This window comes from Dromiciops gliroides, chromosome 4 (assembly GCF_019393635.1).
Source record: "Dromiciops gliroides isolate mDroGli1 chromosome 4, mDroGli1.pri, whole genome shotgun sequence".
NCBI lineage: Eukaryota > Metazoa > Chordata > Mammalia > Microbiotheria > Microbiotheriidae > Dromiciops > Dromiciops gliroides.
This window is the reverse complement of record NC_057864.1, coordinates 297,980,658-297,992,538: the sequence shown is the minus strand read 5'-3', so window position 1 is coordinate 297,992,538 and position 11,881 is coordinate 297,980,658. Positions and strand designations below refer to the sequence as shown.

The 11,881-nt window shown below is 35.3% G+C and overlaps 1 pseudogene; it reads left to right on the top strand.

The window, feature by feature from the left end:
* The first annotated feature begins 7,680 nt into the window (after window positions 1-7,680).
* Window positions 7,681-9,031, top strand: LOC122755047 (annotated as a pseudogene).
* Window positions 9,032-11,881: the final 2,850 nt, after the last annotated feature.

Genomic DNA, 11,881 nt, shown 5'->3' with positions numbered 1-11,881 from the left:
CAAAACTAAACATTCTATTTCAGAGGAAAAGATGGACATTCCGTAAATTAGGAGACTTCCAAGGCTTTCTGAGAAAAAGACCAGAACTGAACAGAAAATTTGATCTCCAAACTCAAGACTATAGAGCAATATAAAGAGGTAAACAAGAGGGGTACAAAGGTTGTTCAATGATGTTAAACTGCTTGTGTCCCTATGAGGGAGGATAATACTTTAAAATCTTGGGTTCTATATCTCTGTTAAGGTATTGTTATTAAATCAACTTTGATGTGATGATATAAAGAAATTTAAGGAGCAGAATAAAAGAATACTAGGGGAGGAGAGGAAGGAGGAGGTTGAATGGGGTTAATTACATCATATGAAGAGGAACAAAAAGAACCCATTACAATAGAGGGAAAGAAGGGAGGGGTGGGCAGTGTTGCGACCTTACTATCATCAGATTTTGTTCAGGGAGTGAATAAAATACACTCCCATTTTTATAAAGAAACTTAGCTTACTCTTTAAGGAAACAAATTGGGAAGGGGAAAAAGGGTGGTATTGATAGAAGGGAGGGCACAAGTGGGGGAAAATAGGGCAAGAACAAAAAGGGCAGCTGGTAAAAGGAAAGGCAGATTGAGGGATGCAATGGTCGTAAGCAAAACACTGGTCAAGTGGAATAGGGTGAAAGAAGGGAAAAAAGAGTACAAAGGAGAAAAGAAGATGGAGGGAAATAAACAGTTAATAATTTTAACTGAGAATGTGAATAGGATGAACTCTCCCACAAAACAGAAGCAAATAGCAGAATGGATTAAAAATAAGAATCCTACAAAATGTTGTTTACAAAAATCACATTTGAGGCAGAGAGAAACACACAGAATAAAAGCAAAAGGTTGGAGCAAAATATATTATGCTTCAGCTGAAGTCAAAAAAGCAGGGGTAGTAATCCTTATCTCAGACAAAGCAAAGGCAGAAATTGATCTAATTAAAAGAGATAAGGAAGGAAACTACATCTTGCTAAAAGGTATACTAGATAATGAAGTAATATCAATACTAAACATGTATGCACTAAGTTAAATGAGTTATGAGAGGAAATAGAAAGCAAAACTATACTAGGGGGGATCTGAAACTTTCCCTCACAGAATTAGATAAATCTAACCGCAAAAGAAATAAGAAACAAGTTAAAGAGGTGAATAGGATATTAGAAAAGTTTGAAATGATAGACATCTGGAGAAAACTGAATGGGAATAGAAAGGAACATGCCATCTTCTCAGCAGTACATGTCACATACTCAAAAATTGACCATGTATTAGGACAGAAAAACCTCATAGTCAAATGTAGAAAGGCAGAAATAGTGAATGCATCCTTCTCATATCAGGATGCAATAAAAATTACATGTAATAAAGAGCCATGGAAAGGTAGACTGAAACTTAAGTGGAAAGTAAATAATTTCATTCTAAAGAATGAGTGAGTCAAACAACAAATCATAGAAACAATCAATAACTTCATCGAAGAAAATGACAATAATGAGACAACATACCAAAACCTATGGGATGAAGGCAAAGAAGTGGTTAGGGGAAATTTTATAGCTCTAGCTACTTACATGAATAAAAAAAGAGAAAGAGATCAATGAATTGGGCATGCAACTTAAAAAGCTAGAAGAACAACAAATTAAAAATCCCCAACTAAATACTAAATTAGAAATCCTGAAAATCAAAGGAGAAATTAATAAAATTGAAAGCAGGAAAACTATAAAATTAATCAATAATTCTAAGAGCTGGTTCTATGAAAAAATAATAAAATAGACAAGCCTTTGGTTAATTTGATTATAAAAAATAAAAAATAAAACCAAATTACCAGGATCAAAAATGAAAGGGGTGGGGCAGGCAAGTGATGCAGTGGATAGAGCACCAGCCCTGGATTCAGGAGGACTTGAGTTTCAAATACAGCCTCAGACACTAAACACTTACTAGCTGTGTGAGCCTGGGCAAGTCACTTAACCCCAATTGCCTCACAAAAAAAAAAAAATGAAAAGGGTGATTTCACCACCAGTGAAGTAAAAAGTAAAGGAATAATTAGTAGCTATTTTGCCCAACCGTATGCCAATTAATTTGACAATCTAATTTTTTGGGGGCTAGGCAATTGGGGTTAAGTGAGTTGCCCAGCATCACACAGCTAGTAAGTGTCAAGTGTCTGAGGCCAGATTTGAACTCAGATCCTCCTGAATCCAGGGCCAGTGCTCTGTCCACTGTGCCACCTAGCTGCCCCCCCAAATTGTCTTCATTGCTCCATTGTTTTTATTTTAAATGGGAAAATGAGGGTTAAGTGACTTGCCCAGGCTCACAAAGCTAGTAAGTGTCAAGTGTCTGATGCTGGATTTGAACTCACGTCCTCCTGAATCCAGGGCCTGTGCTTTATCCACTGAGCCATCTAGCTTCCCCTTCTAAATTTGACAATCTAAATAAAATGGATGAATATTTACAAAAATATCAATTGCCCAAGTTAAATGAAGTTGAAATAAAATCCTTAACTAGGCTCGTATTAGAAAAAGAAATTTCACAAGTCATCAATGAAATCCCTAAGAAAAAAATCTCCACATCCAGATGGGTTTACAAGTGAATTCTACCAAACATTTAAAGAAAAATTAATTCCAATACTATACAAACTATTTGGAAAAATGGGTGAAGAAAGAGTTCTACCAAACTCCTTTTATGACACAAATATGGTGTTGATACCTAAACCAGACAGAGCCATAACAGAGAGAGAAAATTATAGACCAATTTTCTTAATGACTATTGATGCAAAAATATTAAATAAACTATTAGCAAGGAGATTGCAGCAAGTGATCACCAGAATAATACACTATGACCAGGTGGGATTTATGCCAGGAATGCAAGGCTAGTTCAACAACAGGAAAACTATCAACATAATCAACCAAATCAGTAACAAAACTAACCAAAATCATATGATTATCTCAATAGATGCAGAGAAAGCATTTGACAAAATACAACACTAGTTCCTATTAAAAACACTAGAGCGCATAGGAATAGGTGGAGTTTTCCTTAAAATAATAAGCAGTATCTATCTAAAACCATCAGCAAACATATATAACAGTGATAAGATAGAGGTATACCCAATAAGATCAGGAGTGAAACAGGGATGTCCATTATCCTCTCTACTATTTAATATTGTATTAGAAATGTTAGCTATAGCAAGAAGACAAGAAAAAGGAACTAAAGGAATTAGAATAGGCAAGGAGGAAACAAAACTTTCACTCTTTGCAGATGATATGATGGTATACTTAAAGAATCCTAAAGAATCAACTAAAAACTGCTTGAAACAATTAACAACTTTAGCAAAGTTGAAGGACATAAAATAAACCTACATAAATCAACAGCATTTCTATACATGACCAACAAAGCTCAGCAACAAGAGATAGAAAGAAAAATTCCATTTAATGTAATGGTAGACAATATAAAATACTTGGGAGTCTACCTGCCAAGACAAACCCAGGAACTCTATGAACACAATAACAAAACACTTTTCATATAAATCAAATCAGATCTATGTAATTGGAAAAATATAAATTGCTCATGGATAATCCAAGCTAATATAATGAAAATGACAATTCTACCTAAATTAATTTACCTATTCAGTGCCATGCCAATCAGACTATGAAAATTATTTTATAGAGCTAGAAAAAAAATAACAAAATTCATCTGGAAAAACAAAAAGTAAAGAATACCAAGGGAATTAATGAAAAAATGCACAGGAAGGTGGGCTAGCCATAGCAAATTTGAAGCTATATTATAAAGTGGCAGTCATCAAAACTATGTGGTACTGGCTAAGAAATTGAGTGGTTGATCAATGGAATAGGTTAGCCACAGGAGACACAGTGGTAAATGACTATAGTAATCTTCTGTTTGATAAACCTAAAAACTCCTGCTTCTGGAATAGAAACTCAGTATTTGACAAAAACTTCTGGGAAAACTGGAAGATAGTATGACAGAAACTAGGAATAAACCAACATCTTACACCTTATATAAAAATAAGGTCAAGATGGGTTCAAGATTTAGACAAAAAGAGTGATACCATAGATAAATTAGGAAAGGAAGGAATAGGTTACCTCTCAGATCTATGGAGAGGAAAACAATTTATGTCCAAACAAGAGATAGAGAATATTATGAAAAGCAAGATGGGAGACTTTGATTACATTAAATTAAAAAGGTTTTGTACAAACAGAAGTAATGCAGCCAAAATTAGAAGGGAGGCAGAAAACTGGGAAACTATTTTTACAGCCAGCATTTCTGATAAATGCCTCATTTCTAAAATATATAGGGAACTAAATCAAATTTATAAGAATCCAAGTCATTCCCCAATTGAGAAATGGTCAAAGGATATGAACAGGCAGTTTTCTGATGAAGTCAAAGTTATCTATTACCATATGAAAAAATGTTTTAAATCACTATTGATTAGAGAAATGCAAATTAAAACAACTCTGAGGTACCACCAGACACCTATAAGATTGGCTAATATGACAAAAAAGGAAAATAATAAATGTTGGAGAAGCTGTGGAAAAATTGGAACACTAATGCATTGTTGGTGGAGCTGTGAACTGATCCAACCATTTTGGAGAGCAATTTGGAACTATGCCCAAAGGGCAATAAAGCTGTGCATATACCCTTTGACTGATACCACTGCTAGGTCTGTATCCCAAAGAGACCATAGAAAAGGGAAAAGGACCCACATGTACAAAAATATTTATAGCAGCTCTCTTTGTGGTGGCAAAGAATTGGAAATCAAGGGAATGCCCATCAATAGGGGAATGGCTAAACAACTTGTGGTATATGAATATAATGGAATACTATTGTGCTATAAGAAAAAATGAGCAGGGGGAGTTTTGAGAAACCTGGAAGGACTTACATGAACTGATTATGAGTGAAATGAGCAGAACCAAAAGAACATTGTACACAGTAACAGCAACATCGTGTGATGAACAATGGGGATAGACTAGGCTCTTTTCAGCAGTGCCACAATGCAAAACAGTTTCAAAGACCTTGTGATGGAAAATGTTCTCAACATCCACAAAAAAGAACTGTGAATTATGAATGCAGATTTAATCATACTGTTTCTACTTATGGACTGTTTTTTTCTTCTTGTTTAATGTTTTTCCTTTGTGCTCTGATTCTGTTTTCTCAAAATGACTAATGTGGAACTATGTTTGATGTGATTGTATACATCCAACCTATATCAGACTGCTTTCTCTCTTGGGGAGGAGAGAAGGAAGGGAGGCAGGGAGAAAAGAAAAATTTGGAACTAAAAATCCATTGAAAACAAATGTTGAAAACTATCCTTATATGTAATATGTAACTAGAAAATAATAAAATTAAATTTTAAAAAAGAAACCCATTCTCTGGTCTATCCTCCTCCTTTCCTTGAGATCCAAGTTTTAGGCTTGCAAAAAACTACAAAAATTTGCTGAGACCTCCACAGGCTGTTACAAAAGATCTCTTCAGAAAAGTAGAGGAAAAAAAATAAAGTGTGAAAAGTCAGGACATATATCTAGGCTTGAAATTGAGCTCAAACACAGACTCCCTGGAAGTCTCTCTCCTCCCAGAGCAAAATTGATTCAAACTTCAAATTACAGCAATTATTTCAGGCTGCCAAACACCAGCATGTAAAGGCTTTGTATTGCAAGGCCAAAGAACAAAGAAACAGAGGGAATAGGACAGTATACCCCATGGAGGGCTGTGTGGAAACATGGTAAGCCTGAGGGAAACACCCCAGCAACCAGATGGGACCAGTTCTGTCCTCCAAAAAGTAACTCAAGGCAGAGATCTAGGCTGCTGAACTGTGAATTGTTCAGTATGGGAGGAAGCTAAGATGCTTTGAGATTTAGTACCCTAGGAAACCAGCATCAGAGAGAAATGAGTCAAAAAATGAGAAGTAGGGGAAAATAGTTTCTCTGATAAAGGCCTAATTTCTCAAATACATAGGGAACTGAGCCAAATTTATTTAAAAAATGACTTATTCTCCAACCAATAAATGGTGAAAGGATATGAACAAGCAATTTTCAGAAGTCAAAGTTATCAATAATCATATAAAAGGATTTTAACTACCAATTATAGAAATGTAAATTAAAACAACTCTGGGATATTACCTCACATCTATCTATTAGCTACTATGACAGAAATGGAAAATGACAAATACTGGAGGAGATGTGGGAAAATGGAGACACTGATGGCCTGTTAGTGTAGTTGTAAAGTGGCCTGTCCATTCCGGAGAATAATTTGGAAATATACCCAAAGGGCTATGAAAGTTTGTGTACTGTTTGACCCAACAATAGCACTACTAGGTTTTTACCCCAAAGAAATTTTTTTAAAAATCAGAAAAGGACCTATTTATTAAGAAATATTTATAGCAGCTCTTTTTTTGTGGTGGCAAAGAATTGAAAACTGAGGGAGATAGCTAAACAAGTTTTGGTATATGACTTTGATGCAATACGATTGTGCAGTTAGAAATGGTTTTAGAAAAACCTGGGAATACTTATATAAACTCATACAAAATGAAGTGATCAGACCCAAGAAAACATGTACACAGTAACCAATATTGTAATGATGATCAACCATGTAAAACATATCTACTTTGATCAAGACAATGATCCAAGATAATTCTAAAAGACCCATGCTGAAAATTGATATCCACCTCCAGATAGAGAACTAATGAACTCTGTGTATAGATTGTAGCATAAGTTTTTCACTTTATTTTTCTTGGGGAGCTTTGTGTGTGTGTTTTCTTTTACAACATGACTAATATGGAAATTAGTGGGTGGAACTAGGTGGCACAGTAGAAAGGGCACTGGTCCTGGAGTCAGGGGAACCTGGGTTCAAGTCCAGCCTCAGACACTTGATACTTAATAGCTGTGAGACTCTAGACAAGTCACTTAACCCCAGTTACCTTAAACATCTGGACCACCTTTAGTTGTCCTGATGTATTTTACGACTGGACCCAGATGGCTCTGGAAGAGAGAATGAGTTGGTGACTTTGCACAGCCCTCCCACCCTTGAATCCAATTAACCTCAAGTCATGACATGAACCCAATGTCATGGTCCTTTTCAAGGATGAAGGACAAACAACAACAACAATATAGAAATATATTTTTGTATGAGTTCACATGAATACTTGCTATCATATTGTTTGTTTTGTCAAGTGGTGGGGAAGAGGAAGGAAGGAGAGCATTTGGAAATCAAAATTTTAAAACATGAATGTTAAATTTTAATGCAATTTTGAAACTGTTAATTACATACATAAAATAAATTAAGCAAAAAATAAGGGAAATAAAGAAGAAAAAGAAATTACCAATCATCTCAAGAGGAAGAAAATTCAAAGAACTTGAAGACAAACAGATGTCAGTACAGAAAATATTAACAGGATAAAGATGGCCTCTAGATCTAGCAGTTAAGTTATCTATAAATAAATACTGCATTACAAAGAAAAATGAGTTAATACTTGATGAGACAACACCCATAAATTTTTAAGAGAACATGAAACACAACACACTGTTCCTGAGTGGTTTAAAAGAGAAATGAAAAATTGTGAGAAAAGAATTTATGGCCTGCACAGCATAAATAAATGACAGAATAAAAAAATTTCAAATCTTCAATGTCACATCTTCAAAGAAATAAAAGAGAGGACAACTGATTGGGAATGCAAATATTCAGAGGTGAAGGACAATCTAAAAGAAGACAAGCAAAATCAATGACATTAGAAGAAACATGCTCTCCCTTTAAGAAACTGAATTTCACTGGGCATGTAGATGCTGCTAAATCAAGTATTGGAGGACAAATAATGCATTTGACTGGAATGGTTGACAAAAGAACACTTGAAAAATGTGAATGAGAAGCTAAAGAAAAAAAACAGGTAAACTTGGTACTTGTCATGGGCCTTAGATACAAATCAGGAAGAAGGAGACAAAGGTAAAACTGTAGAAGTGAGTTGCGCCTACTTCAAGACAGAAAAGAAACACTTCACCATCCTAGATGCCCCCCTGCATAAGAGTTTTGTTCCAAACATGATCAGTGGTGCTTCTCAAGCTAATCTGGCTGTACTGGTGATCTCTGCCTGGAAAGAAGAGTTTGAAACTGGATTTGAAAAAGGAGGGGAGACAAGAGAACATGCAATGTTGTCAAAAACAGCAGGTGTAAAACACTTCATAGTGCTTATTAATAAGATGGATGACCCAACAGTAAATTGGATCAAAGAAAGCTACAAAGAATGTAAAGAAAAGTTGGTGCCATTTTTTTAAAAAAAAGTTGGCTTTAATCCCAAAAAGGATATACACTTCATGCCCTGCTCAGGATTGACTGGTACAAACCTTAAAGAGCAATCAGATTTCTGTCCTTGGTATATTGAGTTACCATTTATTCCATATCTGGGTAATTTGCCAAAATTCAACAGATCAGTTGATGGACCAATAATGCTGCCAATTGTGGATAAATACATGGATATGGTCATTGTCGTCATGGGAAAAGGCTCTATTTGTAAAGGACAACAGCTTGTGATGATGCCAAATAACACAACATGGAAGTTCTTGGAATCCTTTCTGATGATGTAGAAAGTGATTCGGTAGCTCCAGGTGAAACCCTCAAGATTAGACTGAAGGGAATTGAAGAAGAAATTCTTCCAGGATTCATACTTTGTGATTGTAATATTTTTTATCACTCTGGAATGCACATTTGTTGCCCAGATAGTGATTATTGAGCTCAAATCCATCATCTGCCAAGGTTATAACGCAGTGCTGCACTTTCATACCTGTATTGAAGTAGTCAAGATAACATCCTTAATCTGCTTGGTACACAAAAAATCAGGAGATAAAAGGAAGACAAAACCATGTTTTGTCAAACAAGATCAAGTATGTATTGCCTATTAAAGGACAGCAGGAACCATCTGCCCTGAGGCCTTCAAAAATTTCCCTCAGATGAGTCGTTTTAACTTAAGAGATGGGGGGAAGACCATTGCAATTGGGAAAGATATGAAACTAGTTCCAGAGAAGGACTAAGCATCTTTCTTGATGACCCTGCCCAATACTGTGAGGAAAATTCACTCTGCAAAAGCCTAGTTCAAACCACCTCTCTTATTTTTTGCCCATTGATAAACTTCTCCCATATTTTACAAAGACAAATTTCACAGCAAAAGTCCACATTATGTCAGCTTTCTCATATTGAGAGCTCTGCTATGACACTGTAGAATTTCCCCAAAACTTTTTTTTCCCTCCTCCCAAATTCTGCTTCCTTGGACAGATTCAGCAATAACTTTGCAAGTGATGTGGACATAATTGCTTACAATAATTAAAACCTAAAAGAATTTTTTTTAATTTTTAATTTCCCCTTAGGCATATTTAGACATTTTTTTTCCAGGCAGATTATTCAGAGTGTGTGATTGTGTTTGCACATGTTACAAAAAAAAAAAACAAAAAACCTCCCATGTTAATAACATATTCAATTTGAAACCCTAAAAAAAAGAAAGAAAAAGAAACTATGAATTTGAATAATTCAGAGAAGTAGCATATGGGAGGACATATGAACTGAAGCAGAGTGAAATAAATAGAAATTGAAGTATATACACACATATATGACAAATATAACAGTGAAAAAGAACAGAACAAGAAAACAAAATAAACACTTTAATTATAATAAGCAAGCTAGCCACAAAAGAAGAGAGGAGGGAGAAAAGTGAAAGAATAAGAAGAAATTACTTAAATAGTTGTGTCTACAAAAGTCTCAAGAATGTTATTATAGCCTGGGCTGGCCATGTCCAATTTGGTTAACATTAAAGTCCCTTTCAAGTAGGTGGAAATAGCATACTTTGATTGACTGCCTGAATCTTTAAAACTGGTGATACTGGGCCTTTTTTCCCTGCTCTTTTCTGCAATCTTTTCCCCACTGCTCTTTTGTTGGCTATATCGAGAGAGTGAAAATCCCTGGTCAGTCACAGTGGAGACACCATGAAGTGAACTTTTGAGAGGGGAAGGATGCTTCCCCTGCTCCCTCTTTTGCGTTTGACTGAGAAATGGGGCAACAGTTATTTGGTTCTGTTGTGTGATTATTTTCCTTCTTGCTTTCTTCCTGCGTTATCCTCATGGAATTTAGTAATTTGGGCTATGGCAACCTTGGATCCAGGATTTCATGTGGGGTGTTGTAGCCAGTCAGTCTGCCATGGAATCCCTGAGAAGCCAGGACACTTGGGAGCTGAGACCAAGGGGATATTGGACTTGAAACTGAAACTGTGTACTCTGGGAATGCAGCTAAACTATGAACCAATTCTATCCCTTCCCAAGGACTGAGGTGTAAGGTTTAAGGGGAACTATGTCTACTAAATATGGGACCAAGTTTGTATATTTGTGAAAACATTAAGTCAAAAGTTTTTGTTTTTGTTTTTTTGTAGAAGCTAATACAGATTATTAGTAGATAAATGGAATCATGTTGCAGAAAATCCCATAATTTCTACAACTGAGGAAGCAATATTGGTGGGGACTGGAGCATTGTCAGAGAGCCTAGACCTCCTTAATCCCCTTACAAGCATTGTAGAGGCCTGGGATGAGGGTAAAATGTAACTCACCTCAGTCAATAGAGGCCACTGTAATCAATCCCACATATTTTTTGGTCTTATAATCTTATTTCTTTCTTTCTTTTTTTTTTTTTAATGAGCCAGCATTGTACAATGGGGTAAAGAAGTGCATATATCAGATCTAGCTTCTGAAACTCACTACATGTGTGACTCTGGGAAATCCGTGCAATTATTCTTTGTTTTAGACAACTCTCCAGGATTTCTCTACTAACTAATAAATTGGTTGGGGATCTTTGCATGTAAAGAGAGTTCTCATAGTGGGAGTAGACTTGGCTGACAAAATTATAGATTCTTCCTAGATTCACATGATTCCTCTTCATGTTACCTTTCTGCTGACTCTAAAGTAAAAGTGAAGTTTTCAGGAAGGAGCTAAGATCCAAATTAGGCATCTTTTATCAGAATCCCTTTCATGACAAGTAATGATGGTGATGCAGAGACAAAATGAAAGAAGATGGACATTGATATAAAGGATTTAGAACTGTGTTCCCACTTAAGAAATGTATTTTAAAGAGATAGAATGGGTTCACCACATCCCGATAGTAACTTTGGACTTTTTGGAAGCTATACCATATTGAAATATTGTTATCAAATGGCTCCCTAATCACCTAAAATAATTAAAACATTTTTACAAACATTACCCACATCTACTTTACTAAGAGAAGGAAGATTTTTTTTCTGTTTTTGGAGGAAGAGTTTTTATTCAAGGGGATAATATCATTTTACAAAACTAAAAATTAGGTACTTCAATTTTTAAGCAAAGATACTTTAAAATCATTTCAAAAGAAGTTTCTATCCCCCTAAATAAAATAGGATCCTTGGAAAACTTTTTTCTCTATGGGTATTATTATGCCCATTTTATATATGGAAAAGCTAAAGATCAGAGATGTACTCTGGCCACTGATCTGGTAAATGTTAGAGGTAAGATCTGAACCTTATTTTACAGATGAGAAAGTAGGAGCAATTTGGGAACAGGGAGCAGAGGAAGAAAAAAGGGAAGAGAAATGAAGAAAAAAAATGAGGTGACTGACATAATAACTTTCATAATCTTCTCTAACTTTTATGTAACAAACATTTTTGGAGCAAAAGCTAGTGTGGAAACAACATCCTATAACTATTTTAAGGGGCTAAAATTCGAGCTATACTATCTAAAATCTAATGAGTGGTTGCCAATAAATTATAAGCTTTAGAAAGAGCATTTAAGTGTTTAAGTATTTATTAAAGAGCATTAGGATCAGAGAGAAAAGCAAAAATCTAATTATTTCTAAGAGACCCACCATGGCGA